The sequence below is a fragment of the Triturus cristatus genome, chromosome 10 (genome assembly GCF_964204655.1).
Source record: "Triturus cristatus chromosome 10, aTriCri1.1, whole genome shotgun sequence".
Taxonomy (NCBI): domain Eukaryota; kingdom Metazoa; phylum Chordata; class Amphibia; order Caudata; family Salamandridae; genus Triturus; species Triturus cristatus.
The window spans coordinates 644,620,714-644,635,946 of record NC_140593.1 but is presented as its reverse complement, the minus strand read 5'-3'; the positions used below and the strand labels follow the sequence as shown (position 1 = coordinate 644,635,946).

The 15,233-nt window shown below is 46.0% G+C and overlaps 1 protein-coding gene across 1 annotated transcript in view; it reads left to right on the top strand.

The window, feature by feature from the left end:
* LOC146789841 (cyclin-dependent kinase-like 4) overlaps window positions 1–15,233 on the top strand; it is a 516,383-nt gene that overhangs the window by 125,702 nt on the left and 375,448 nt on the right. The gene's annotated exons all lie outside the window — the stretch shown is intronic.

The window sequence follows — 15,233 nt, the reverse complement described above, 5'->3', positions numbered from 1 at the left end:
AATCCGATGAATATCTCCTGAATACAATATCTGCACTTTCTATTCTAAAACAAGCTGCCTACACATAAAGAGATCTCTACGTCTTCTACACGATGGACAGATGGACCCGTGCCCTGGCATGCACGCGGCAGGTATTGTTACCACTCCAAGGGCCAAACTGCGTAAAGTCGCACTACTGAAAGCAAAACGGGGGGGTGTCCTTCGGGTTGTTTTTACTGCTTCTGCCTTTAAATATGCATGTGGCAGAGCGAAAAATGAAGGTGACCAGCCGTGAAAAGAACCGCAAAACTGTAGGAAACATATGTCACTTGCAAACCATTTCCCCTGTGTAATTCTGTTTTCACAAAGAAAAAACAGAATGCGTCATTCTTCAATACGTTTTTTTTGTAAAATCATGGCGTAAATGAAGGAAACAGATTTACGAATCAATATATTTGATCCACTACATAGTGTCTATATGGGTGAAAACAGAGTAAATTCGGCTTGCTCCATATTTTGCCCTGATGCCAAAATTTTTATCTAATACGAGCAAGGGCAAAAGCGTTTTTTTTCATTCAGTCCACTTTGGCTAAGCTTAATCTGCCCCCAGTGTTTAAGGAGTATTCAAACACAGCGTAAAATCTGCACACTTGGGGGGTCATTGCGATGGCGGACGGACCACCACCGCCAGCCATTCGTTGTTGGTCCTTCTGCCATCAGACGTGACGTTACACCCGCCACATTACGATGGCGGGAGATCCAGACTGCACCCGTGGCGGACGCAAAGACCATCCACCACGGAACTGCCACAGGCAATCGTTCCGATTGCCTGGCTGAGCTGTGTGCATCCATAAAATGGTGGCGGTGCCTAGCAGGCACTGTCCGCCAAATTAGGATGCTGTCTTCAGCCAGCCTTTCCGATGCGGGTAAACTGCCATTGAAAAGCTGGCGGAGATTGGTTTTGGGGGCCCGTTGTTGGCCTCCCTTGTGTCTGGGGTGGTGTTTGTGCACTGGGGGGGTATTTCACTTCACCAAGTGGCAGGCAACGTGTGGTGCCTGCCACGTAGTGCAGTGCAATGCACAACATGCATTTTGAACATCGCAGCGGGTGCTGCAGTCAGCAGCACCCGCTGCAATGTTAAAGTACAAAATGCGACCGCCATGGTGGCGGTCGCATCCTAATTGGATGTGCGGGACTGCCGCATGTATTGCGGACAATCCCGTTCACCACCACGATGGCGGAAGGACTCCAGTCCGTCCGCCATCGTACTCGGCCCATAGGTTAGAGAAATGTGTGCGCTGTCTATCTGGTGTTGTGTGTACCCTGTTAACTGAAATAGTTCAGGCCAAAATCACACCAGTGAATTAAAATGAAATGTTATCATTTATTTAGTAAAGTTTTATATAAAGCGAACATGACCCGTGAAGAACCAGAAAAGCAAACAACAACATTATCAAGAGAGGTACAGACTGTAAGCTCACAAATTGAGGAGAGTTCCCTCCATAGGACCAAGCTGACATGACAATAGACATGATCCAACATTCTATTAATACTCATGGGCGTAGGTACGGAGTCAAATTGTAGACCTAGATCAGAAATTGTTTTATAAGTAATATTTTAACCTCTTTTTTTGTTTTGTTTTTTTCACCACATAATTTTATTGCAGATACCCAAATGAGCCCTGGTGTATCCAAGGTTTACAGTATTACAATATGCATAGTAGCATGGTGCAAGCCTGAGCCTTGGGTCAGTTCCCTACGTCCTCCAAGCATCACTCACACAGGCATTATCTTGTATGCAGGCATATCAAAAGGAGGTCTTCCTTGATGATGATGTAGCGAGTGTGTCATGGGCCCTGGTGCAAGGAAGGAAATAGTTCCCATGGCCGTTGTTTGATCTGTGAAATACAGCAATAATCAGAGTCCAGCTGGGCACGCACTTCTCTGAGCTCTGGTGCCACTGCACCTCCTGCACCAATGGAAACTACGCTCCTGGGATGTGGTGGTAATAATAAAAACGTTAAATTGAATTAAATATATGCAATAAAAATTAAATGCCTGATGGATGGTGTAAGAGTTGGTGGGCTTTGCCCCACTGTAGCTTTAATGTACCCCTTTAATTCACTGCATCCTACAACACAACTGCATACCAAACCTCTGCACGAGTGGTGCGGCTGTAGGGTGGCCCGTTCATTTAGTACATCAGTAGCAGTAATGCACGTGACTCGTACACCTCTGCAGAATCAGTTACCCATGTAGCGTTTCCCCCTTTCGATCTTGTGATCCATAGCGCCTGCTACACCATACAACAGACTAGAAGGAATACTGCCTAGGTCCCGATGCTTACTTTTAACTGAAGCCATGTGTGACCTTGTTGCACTGGGGATCCGGTGTAATGAATACGATCTTGGTGGATCGCTGCAGCAGCTATTGGTGCATTTCCCTCGCACCCTGCAGCAGCAAAAGGCAGCAGGATTCAAATTATTGCTCTGCAGTATGAACATGGGGCTGACACATTAATCCATTGAGATTTATGTTTAAGATGAAAAGACGGGCTTTCACTCACAGGTGACAGGTCTTTAGTGCCCTATGTAGTGATCCATGATCCTTGGAGCAATACTCTCAGGCCCCAGGAGTTATGCGGCAGTGGAGGATGGAAGTATGCCGCAGGGCTGATCAGATTATGTGACAACTATAGACAAATTATGCAGCACATTCTAGAACAACATGAGCTCGCTATTTTGCTAGCCTTTACACTCAAAACAGATCCCTGCGCTATGGAAACTACAAGTGTCTCTTAAGAAAGAAAAAACACCAGTGAAAATGTTACTCACCAACACATAATTGTTTATTAGAGCATGCACAGAAATGTAACATCGTTACTTCCAAAATAAAAGATGAAAGTAGTTAGTGCAAACCATTCACAGGCCTGCCAGTCTTAATAATTTTTTAGGTCTCGCCTACGCAGCGCGCATGCGCTGCGTAGGAGGAGACCTTTAGAAATCGATTCAGCTTTTGAGGCTTTGAATGGCAATGCGTGCACGTTTGGCGATTCTCTTAATTAACTGATGGTTCCTGCTCGCTCCCGCAAGGCAAACAGGCGCGGACCCCCTCCTCTCTCCCCTCCCCCTGCTGCCTTCTCCTCTTTCAGCACGAGGCGCGCGCGCACTTGTTCTACTTTGGGATAAGATTCAATGTTAAATAGTCCTGCTTCACTTGTAACTTTACAGGCTTTTTCTTCAATCCTTATTTAGCAACATTTGTTTCATGTATTTTTTTCTATGTATTTCCAAAGATTTCTGTAGTATCACTGTTTCGCCAGGCATTGGCATATCAGCATGCAGTGGACCCCTGATTATAAGTTGCTTTCACTGGGAAATATTTTTTAAGTATTGCCCTTGCTTTCCTGCATCAAGTCTGTCTGTCATAATTTAGAATTGTCCATTTCTGTCCACGTTGGTAAAACCGTGAAATTAAAAAAATGAATCACCCACGTTATACTCTACAGGTCACATGGGTTCAGTGGTTTTAACCATGCCTCCTCCCACATTTCCCTCTTGTACATGTATAAAACAATAAAATACGCCAATATTTTTCGAACCTGCAGTATTGTGTCTCATTGGATTTTTGAATATATTTTTATTCCTAATATCATTTTTCTGTTCTCACTTTGGCTGTCAACTTTTCTATGCAGACCGCAAAATATTTAGGGTTGAGACTTCAGATCACATCAACGGAAGGGGTCTCAGTCCTTCACGTACCTACACAGCCATATTCGGGTAGTGGTACACATGAACAGTAATGAAGACCTAGATGTATTAACAGTCATCTACCTGCATTTTAAACTTCAATGTGCATGTCACAACAGGCGCAGTCACCAGCTTCTTTCCCCTTTCAGCTTTGACGAATAGGGTTAAAAATGCTACAACAGTTTGTTTTTAAGCTGGAGATGAATGGGCATCATGTTGGAAGTCTGGTACTAGTTCGACCTGGTTCCAGACCATCTCATTGCTTTCTAGGGGTTTGATTGCTGCTTAACACGCAAGCCCTCGAACTAGAGACACCTTTTCAGAAATTAATGTGGTGAACACTCATTTTTTGTCCATCTCCTCTACTGACAGCTTGTAGACACAAGTCCTATTAAATACAGCACAATACTTGGTACAGTGGGCTTTGAGTCAGCACATGGCTTATCACTGGTTAGCTTCTAGTCAATCTCATTTCCTTGCTTTTTATTCAAGGGCTTTCCTTCATCTTCTTGGATTTGTCCCTCCTCAGAAGCAAATGATGTTTTGTTCCTGATGGATGAGTTGTATCCTTCCATTGCTTACAATTTGGAAACAACTTTTTTTTTCTAAGTAATTGATGGAAGTGTATTTTTTTCTCTTTTCTTGACTTAATTTATTTTACATCCCCCGTACATGTTGCTCTCCTCCACTTCTTTCTCTACCCTGCTACCCCTTCCCACTCCTTTGTTTCTTTTCATTACCCCCACCGGTTCTCCCATTGCTCTACCATCCCTTCCTGCTTGTCTGCTGCTTATTAACCCACAACTGGTTCCTTTGTTGCTCAGTCACACATCTCTGCTCATCCTTTGCTTTTCTTCACCTCCTCCTGCTTTTCGCCATTGCCACCTACTTTTTACATGTCTTCCTATAGAGAAAAATTATCGTTTCTGCAAGGTCTTAGCAGCCGCACACTGCTACTGGGCTACTTAACTATCTTGGAACAGTAAATTAAAATTAACAAAAAAAGCCAAAAGTAGCTACTGGTGCGATTTGAATTGAATAAGCTGTGGAGTAGTGTGGCTCACTGGTTAGAGGCAGCAGACCTGGAAGCAGAGGACGGCCCGGGACCAGGGTTCAATTCCCGACGCGGCAGGGTCATGGAGCAGGGCCAGCGGACTCGATAATTCTCGCCTCGGTGCCTACTCTAACCAGGGATCACACTCGGCAACTCTGGGCATTAGCTTGCCTCATCTCCACAACGGCCCCCCACATTCGCCAGGGATGCCTGGTTTCACCTTGGAGATACCCAGGAGGGACCATCTCACAGGGATAGCCAGGACGGGTTCCCCAGCGGTATACAGCGCCACGACGCCTCGGCAGCAGTGCGCTTTACAAAAACACATACAATAAATGCGTTTTGCTAGATGCGTGTGCACGTAATGGTGGCCTTCTTGGAATGCTTTTTCAGAAAACCTATTTCAAAATGGCTACTCATGTGCATGAATCATAATGCACTTGCACAAAGATAACAACCTTTCAAAAGGTGGTGCATTCACATGCAATGTGCCATTAGCCATATATTTATTTGGGGGGGGGGGGGGTTTATTTTTCACAATTTTTCCCTATGCTTTAAAAGCAAACATTGGCAAGACAATAACAAAGTACTCGCATTTTGATGGCAAGGCCTATTGACTTGGTCAGTGCTTGCTCACATTCTAGTTCCTGGTCTGTACGCTAGTCTCGAATTCAAATGAGGTTCGTTTTGGTGAAGGCGAGGTGTGGGATATTCAAACTGACAACATACACTGGAGCTGCCTTCTACACATTAAACTATCCCACAGGTGTTAGAATATACTTTTTGCCCTCTGAGTTGTTTCGCTACGTTTGGAACCCTTGTTTTTTTTCTTTTTAAATCTATTTTTATTGATTTTACGCAACCATCAGCTTAGGCAACATAACGTGATACACTATCATAGTTGTACATGGTATAATGACATACAGTCGCAAACAGTATAGAAGAATACACAGTGACAGTGCCGAAGCATTATGAGAATCCTCGCAATACATTGTTTAGTAATCTAACATCTGTAATTGAATCTCCGATTGCAAACCAGTGCGGATGATTTCCAGCTTTTGTTCCCTCATCGGGAGTCTAATAACAACATACCATGAGTAATCAAATCTATCAGTGCTCAATCCATTGCCAACAACCCAACTCAAAAACGTACCCACCCTTCCCTCCCCTCCCCGCATGTCCGGCAATAAGTGTTTATAGTAGCATTTACACATGTCCACAGTTGGACTCGTGTGCATTCCAGTCCCACAATCTGACTTAGGTATATTGTGCCGTCTTGTGAGTCATACCATGTAACTACCCATGGATAATGCAAGGAGCCCCTGCGTCACCTAACAGTGGTCCAGCCCCTCAAACTACAACAACGGTGCACCCTAGTAGGATAATATATCTATCACAGCATATTCCTCCATCATTGCATTCTAGCTCAGCGAGATAGGTGTTTTCCTTAGCCCCCTATACTACTCTCTGTGTAGTTCAGCCCCCTCAGCCCTTCCCCACTTCACCACTTCTGCATGCCAGTCCTGTATGGACGGGGCTCTAGCAGCTTTCCATCATGAGATTATGGCTCTTTTAGCCAGCAGGAGCGCAAGGTTAGCAAATTGGGAGGCGGGGTTACCCTTCTTTCCACGAGGCCCTAATCCCAGTATGCAATATTCCAAGATGACTGTATGGCACACCGGGGTTACACCAGCTATTAGTTTGCATACTGTCGCCCAGAAGTACCTTAGTCGGGGGCAATCCCATACCATGTGTATCAATCCCCCATTGGGTGCATGACAGCGCGGGCAGGTTTCACTTGCTCCTGGATACATAGTGTGCACTCTGCGCGGTGTTAAATAAGCTCTGTGTAACAACATCAATTGGATAAATTTAAATCTAGGATTGCGAGACATCTTCCCGGGGTATCCCACTATAGTATCCCATTCCTTAACTGTAAACTCCCGGCCTACATCTTCTTCCCACTTGTCGCGTACTAGTCGTAAGGAGATCGCCGTCTCAGTGCGAATACCGCGGGTGAGCCATTTGGTTAGTCGTGCTCCATGTCCCATTAGGTATTGCATGGTAAGTAGGGCATTCGTGGTTCGTTCAGTATCACACGGCAGCCATGTGATGTGTATATATCTGGATATGTGTGCGTGCAATAGGAACATTGTATCGGGGACACCGTGTATGCGCACAAATGTTTCATGCGGTATTAGGACACCTTCTGAGTAAAACTCTCCTATCGTGGTGACTCCCGCATCCGCCCACATCCGCAGAGCACGGCTAGTAGTCAATCCCGATCTTGTAGGGATACCCAGTAACGGGATAGTGGGGGCATACGGTACCATCCGTCCAGTGTATCTCACTGCTCTCCTCCAATAACTAATAGCTAATTTCAATAAGTGGGGCGTCGATGCCGGCAGGGGGGCCTGTGGTAGTAAGAGCCTGTGAATAATCCCCTTGTCTCTGTCTCGTGGTGTCATGTCCAATTCATTCAAATTACGTCCCGCACTGCAACTGGCTAGCATAACAATAAGTGTTTGGAACCCTTGATTTGGATGTTTCTTACATATCTCTGCAGTAAGCAGCCACTTAATTTGAGCCTGTGGTTTCCGGTGCTTGGCACCAGCACTTAATTGTCAACACCGGAGCTTGTGACAGTCTTCCACAAGGTGGTGATGTCTGGCTAAGTTGGAGATGACCACAACAGGTATTTATTAATTCGATATACATTAAAATGAGTATTACCTGCCACCAAAGCCATTCTAAGAGCTTTGGGGGCCTGAAATAGATCGAACTGTTACACTTGCAGGACTGTGTTGGTACTGTCATTGGCAGCGCTGGCAGAGACGATGTGTGCTGCAAGCTGCAGTGGCCTCTTGGCGAGAGCCCAGCACTGTTTTATTTTTAGAAATTAAGCACAGTTTGTCACTGTGCTTGGAGTGCAGGACCACAGTAGTAGGCACGTTTTTCCTTCGCCGAGCATCGAAGACATGATCTTTGCAGCTAGCAGTTACTCACTGAACTGTGTCTGAACCCTGAAGCCTGCTGTTTGTTTACTCGTCTACCTGTGCAGCATGCGCCTACACCCAAGGAGTTGCCTGGGCAGATGACGCCAGCGTGGTCATCTACAGCAGGCTCTGGGCCCTAAGTGAGCAGAGTGGCCCCATGAGGCTTTATGCAGAGGACACATGTGGCTTCCCCCCTTTTACAGCCTCTGTTCTGTTGAGAAGCACATGTTATCTTTCCCCTCTCAGAGGAGTCCCGGCCACTTCCCAGCAAGTACAATAAACGCGCAGTGTCATTACCTGACTGGGAAGAAAGCGGCTCCAAAGAGGGGGTGAGTACACGAGGGGCAGCCACGCCCAAAAGAAGACGCCATCACACCACCCACTCCCCTGTGCATGCTCCCTCTCACTTCCGCGTTGACGCTGGCCCGTGTATAAAGGGACCTTTGAGTTTGGTGTCAATGTCGGAACTTCTCGACAGCACCGAAGCCCGTGAGGTAATGCCAGCACTTCTCAATCGAGGAATTGTGTGATAAATGAGAGAGTGCTGGCACTCATCAGAAGTGCATCCTGGTACTTCACAGGGAGGTGCAATACTAGCACTTATAGGAAGGGCCATTGGAATTATGCGATATTACCGCAGTTACGACACAATCCATTCATTATCTGCTACATAATCTGCGTATTTTAACCCCAAAAAGTTGTTTCAAGCTCGAGAGGACCAAAAGTTAACTAAAAGCACGTCCTGCCAATGAAGTGGCAGGCCCTTCGCAAACGGTGGCTGGGCACCATGTTGTTGCTTGTTGCTGTATTTGGGGCTAAACTGGCACTAATGGGGTTAAACCTTTGCCCGGGCAGTGTTAACATGTGAAAACAAGCATTGGTATGGCCAATAGGTCTCGCCTTTGAGACCTTATAAGTGTTTAGTTATCCAGCACAATCTCCTTGGTGCAACAACGTCAAGTGTTGCATGGCTAAACACTTATAAGGTCCCAAAGGCGAGACCTATTGGCTATGCCAATGCTTGTTTTTCCTGTGATAGTTCAGAAAAAGGGGGCATGGCCCTGACAAGGTGGCAAGGGCATGGCGAGGGGGCTTTGGACGTCCTGCCCCACCTAAACATCCCACAGCTGCTCCCCCCTTCCTTTTCCTGGCCCAAAGCAAAAATTGCGCATCTGTAGACACCTCCCATTGTAGAAGTAGACCTCACCAGGGCCTACCGGTGCTAGGGGTTCGCCTTTCTTTGCGCACTAGTTCTCAGACCAATAAAGAGAGATTGGCACGGAAGCTGTAATATCAAAAAGAAGCATTTATTAACCTCACATGAGGGAGACTGCGTCATACAGTACCCTCAGGCCACTGTAGGAGACAGTCTAAGGAGTACAGAGAACAGGGGCATTATATATGCATTTGTTGCATAGTCAACATGAGACCAAGGGGAGGTACTGGCACATACAAGAATAGTTGTTGACTAATATGGGTATACAAAAATGGCTTGCTCAACAAAGTGGAAGGGGAGACATTTCTCCTTACGTCAGTAAGAATAGCCTGACAGTTACATACTAGGACAGGGGTATTGGCAGCTACAGGTCTTTCTGAGCATGTGCAAGGCTCTGGCTCAGTGCTGAAAGAGTTAACTATATTTCATGACACAAGCAGAAGACAAGGGCAGTCAACAGTGAACAGGGAGAAAGCACACGGTGAGCACATGGCTAACTAAAATGGCTGCCACAAAACAAAGTGGCTTCAGCCAATGCTAACAGCCATGGCAGCTAGTTTCCACACCATGTCCTGGGGAGTGTTAACACGAAGACCGCAATGTGAATCATGCACTCCAGAGCTGGAAACCTGCTCCATGAAAGGGTTTCCAGCTCATCGTGTGAATGTGACTCTACCGGTGCCCGCGTGATGAGGTGATAAGTCGTATTTATTTATTTAAGCATGTGTCGAGCGCAGCATTCCCCCAGCAGGCATCTTGGCGCTATCGGATTGTCAGCCTACACAGAGGTTTCTCTAAAGAACTGCAGATGAAGAAGCTGTATTATACCTCATTATAGAACAGCATCACACGGCGACACCCAGTGAGCAGGCAGGCCTGCATGCATGACACACAGCACAAAACAATCTTACTTATGCAAACCGCATATCTTCTCATAAAAGGTGTGGCAGAAATGCTCTTTAGGTTTGATTTTACAGACTGTGGGTCGCTACCGCTAGGGGGATCTCTTTCCATAATGAAACCACCCTGCAGAGCATTGTGAACATATGTATAGTGTAGGAGTCTTGTCGGAAGGCACTGTAAGAATCAAGGCATTACGCCTTAAAAACAAAAGTATGATGTTTGGGATTTTCCGTTGTCTGTCCTTATGACACAACCGTTGCTTTGAGGCCAGTGTTTGTAGCGCAACAACTGACAACTGATGTGTGACACAGAAGCCATCATTATTGCCACCGTCTCTGGATTTCATTTTAATACCTAGGGTAGCTTTTCATGCTGCAGACCGTCCATCAGCAGGGTAGAGTAATATTGCCTCAACAAAGGTTTCACCGTATACCAGTTCACTACCTAAACACAGCAATCATCAGGGGAAATGTGACCCTCACTCAGTTGTACCGTGTGTGGCCCTTCTCTTCACTCTGCGTTGTCCATGCTTAGACTGAAAACGCCCCAGTTGCAGTGTCGCCTAGCTGTAGTGGCCCTGAGTAATATGAAAGGTGATGTAGGAGGTACCCTTATTTTGGAAAGGGAATGGGTATTCACATGTAAACAAAACAAACTTCCCTTTTCCTTTAACTCTAGAGGGAAAAGATCTGTATCATCAACCCCAATTATCTGTCCAGTTATATCTGGATCACCCTGGAACCTTTAAGAACAAGCTTTTACAAGGTCTAATCTTACCAAGTTACCAAATTTACATTTTGATTTGTAAATCAAAATGTAAATTTGGTAACTTGGCAAGATTAGACCTTGTAAAAGCTTGTTCTTAAAGGTTCCAGGGTGGCCCTGAGTAAGCCACTGATAATGACGCATACGCCCCACTAGTGACATGCAGGAACACAATGTCCTGAGAGACTTAGGGTGCATCGCTTCCAGCTGAAGCAGTCCGAGCCCTAGAGGCAATGGGCAGTACCAGCTACGTTGGTGTGCCCTTTATGGATCAGAACGTTCTAGTATGGCACACACCTGCGGTGAATAACATCATGCAGCCATGCACCAGTGGCCATGCTGGGCCCCAGAAGTTCCCACGCAGAAGTTGTTTTACTTGTGCTCTGAGGCAGATTCGATGTGAAGGCAGATCTTCTTTAGCAACTGCAGGGCATGAAGCACGCTGAGGCAGAAATAGCTTCAGCACCCTGGATTCCCCACGGCCTTTAGTAGACACACTACAACTACCAGTTCCCGCACGACCTTCCATCTCACTGCAGATGCTGCCTTTCATAGATCGTCAGACTCTTTGTCAGCTCACTGAATTAACAGATGCACTTCTAACAGGGCCACACTGTAATTCTCAAAACATTCTTTTAGTACCTGCACTGCATGGCTTCTACATATGACCCCCTGCACGCAGGACTGCCTGCCCGCTCCTCTCATAACTCTGCATAACTTTCCAACGTATGATTCACTACGTTGCATTTTATACATGCTTTTATATACTTATGCAGTTCGTGCTGCATGTGTCACAACAGTGCATGTAATGCCGCAATGAATTTAAAGTTGAAATGCCTGCCTCCTTAAGCTAAATGTACCAGTGTACTGCATGTACCAATGTACGTGTACTTTGAAACTGCATGTCCTTTTTCCCAGCCTCTCACATTGTACCACGTGCCCCACCACACTGCGCGCCCTAATCCAGCTTAGGACCAATACAATGCAATTCATGCTGCACTATATGTCTCAGGGCACTTTATACCCCCACCTCACTACATGCCCTTTGTCAATGCACTGTTGAAAACAAAAAAGTACTGTTTGTATCCCTTTGTTACACTGCACAGTACAACATATCACCTGTCCTCCAACGCTGCATATCTCAGTACAGTGCAAAAACAACAGTTGATTGACAGAATGCAGAACAATATCATACATTCACCCCAGTACAGAGATCTGGGCCTAAATCCATCATTTTTTTGCTCACCATGCCATTCAAGTTTTAACCCAGCCATATGCAAATCATTCTTGACCCTGTGCATCATGGGAACAGTCCAGTCCGGACTGCCAAGCTAGGTCCTCCCTGGACTGAAAACAAGCATCCTAGGACCAGTTTCGGGGTTTCACCCCTCTTCAGCCAGGATAGCTTGATTCCAGTGGCATGGAGAGCACGGGACTCACGTCTGAGCATACCCGTCCCACTTGTGATGACAAATGCAAAACAAGCATTTGCAATGCATCGGTCTCGCCTTTGGAACCTTATATGTATTTAGCAATGCAGCATATGAATACTTATTATGATATACTTTTTTCTCCCTGCAGTTACATTTCAGCATTTTGTACTTTCTCCTCCTCTCCGCTATTGTGTTCTTTCCGCCAGCTGAGTGCCAATAGTCTGACAAAAAAACAGAACAGACTGCTAGATGATGGCACTGGTCCTAAAACGTGCTGTAAATGAAACCACGGGCCATTCTAGCCTCCTGTAACCTGAAAACGAATGAACACCCTATTCCCAGTTTTAGACTTTTTCCCGTTTCTGAGATTCATACCAAGGTCAGGGTTGAAATGAGAATATATTCAAATAAAATGGACCATGCGAACATCATCTCAGAAATGTCCGAGTCCACAGTCTGTCAAGAGTGTTAGCAGATAGTAAACTGCCGAGGCTATTAAACACTTCTTCCATACTTAAAGAGTTTAGCAGAGCATGCGCGCTTTTTGGTCTTCATGCCGTGCATAGCGCTGCATGTCAATACAATACCTTTTTGTTTAAAGGGTAAAGAGATGGCCAATCAGCTTTTGAATATGTACATACCAGAGTACCATTACCTCTTTGCAGTGCTCAGAATTTAAAGCGGTTTTATCTGCTAATTCGGAGAAACGCACCACCCAGCCACAACTCATGTGTGTCACAATTGAACATTATGCCGCAGTTATGTCACTGTTTTATGGCAGCGTTGATCTCGCTACAACGCCCTTCGTGTATCAATTATTTTCGACCCAAACATGGAATCTTTCTACCTCTCGCTTCCTGCCTGCCTCACTCTCTTTTTCGCGGATGTCATGTTTTCTTTCACACTCCTTATCAATTACCGACATGTCACTCTCGAATGACAAATTTTGCCACGGGACGGTGATGGGAATCAAAATATTGTTTCCTAGACAAACACATAGCTTGCGGCCTTCTGCACAGTGATACAGTTATAAACATCACTCGCTCATGTCACTGCGCGGTTCGAGTTTTCTCTTGTGAGCATTAGTGTACATTAGATGGCTGTCAGTGTCACACGGCTGCCAGTCTAATCCAGCAAGGAAAACTTTTCTTTTTAAAATTACTGTATAGCCAAGAGCCCGTGTTTTATATCAAGGGTGGTGTTCTTGAAAAATGAGCCGCCCTTGCCGCTGACCCCACATACGGTCGACAAAACCGTTTTTCTCAGCAGCTTCTCATTCAGCAAGCAGAAGCATCTCCACAAATCTTTCGTGAGATATGTTCAGCATGTCTGTCTTTTGTGAACCATAAATACAAAAGCTAGGCGATCGAAAGAGCGGTCTTCTTCACTGACTCATTATTATATGAAACCTGGCTACTTCGTGGGCTTCTGCAAACACTGCCATCGGCACCCTTTGGAACCAGTCCTCTGCCCTCGTCATCTCACACGGTACTTGTGGGCATGATCTTAGTGTGCAGTGTTGTGCGGTTGTGTCAAGCATGGATCCCGTGTCAGTCAGAAATGCCATACTTTGATCACAATCTGCAGTATGACTGCATATTAGTAAACAAGCCTAGAAAAACTCTCTTACCCTCTCCCGTGAATGTTTGAATCCTCGTGCATTTAAGGGACGGGGAGCGAGAAGGCACCGGACTAAGGGGGTGGGGGGGCGGCGAGAAAGCACCGGACTGCGGGAGGGGGGGGGGGGGGAGAACAGGATGAAATTGCTTCGCTCGTAACGCGAAAATTAAACCATTACTCCACAGCAAATAAAGTCGTATTGCGAGCCGCCAATTTATATTTCTTCCTTACTAAATGCAGCATCCAGCCTGTAATACACCAGCGTGCCCACTGCCAATATTAACCACAATGCTCGCTTTAACCAATTCCGGAGCAAGAAGGCATGGGACTGCAGGGGGGGAGGGACGGGAAGAAATTGCCTGAGGCAGAACGCGAAAATGAAACCATGTCTGCCACACAACTAGCGTAGGAGGGAGTCTCTAGGGCGGGTCCAGCACCGCTTCCGGCATCCTATACGCCAATAGCATACCAGTTAGGTGCTCAAGGACGCGCCTCCTACACCGGAATGTGCCATCAGGCGGCCATTTGGGATTTGCTAAACCGGTATCTCAGTGTAATCAGAGCAATCCGACACCCGTTGTACCTAATGTACAAAATGCTGAAAATAATTCTAAACTCGCTCGAAAAAAGTTTTGAGTAATACGCAATTGCTCCTGGTGCATTATATTCGTAAATATTTTGAAACATTCTTTTTACGAATTAAAGAAGATATTACAAGAATCCCATTGAAATAAAAAAACAATGCATTTTCTTCCGTTTTCTTTACCTGACAATGCCATTAGCTTTCCATTAACTTCCAACCCTGCCCTTCAAAGATGGCCGCCTTCTTTGCAGTTATCTCCAGGAAGTAGGCGCGGCTGGTAGCCGGTGTAACTCCAGAGCACGATCCCTCCGCAACGCACACAGACTGCGGGAGGGGGAGAGAGGGAGGGACCGGAGGAAATCGCGTAGCGCGTAACGCGAAAATGAAACAAGCTTGCAAAGAAGTAAAAAAAAAAAGGAAAGGCACATTTAAACCGGAGCAAAGAAAAATAGTCTGTGCAGTAAAGGGGCTGATAGCCGTGGAAGGACACAAATGACGACATGGCCGTCATGGGGAGGGACTAGGAAGCTGAAAACCAATCAGAATGCAGTATTTAGGATGTAAGCCAATCCAAAAGATGGGCGGAGAGTGGGCGGAGCTTAAATGAAGCTTCCTTACTATAGTATATACTGCATGTCTCAACGAGACAGCGCAAGCGCTGCCTAGGCGAGACCTAAACAACAGTTGATGGACAGAATGCAGCACAATGTCATACATTCATCCCAGTACAGAAATCTGTGCCTAAATCCATCATTTTTTTGCTCACCATGCCATTCCAGTTTGAACCCAGCCATATGCAAATCAGTCTTGACCCTGTGCCTCATGGGAACAGTCCAGCCCGAACTGCCAAGCTAGGTCCTCCCTGGACTGGAAACAAGCATCCTAGGACTGGTTTGGGGGTTTCACCCCTCTTGAGCCAGGATAGCTTGTTTCCA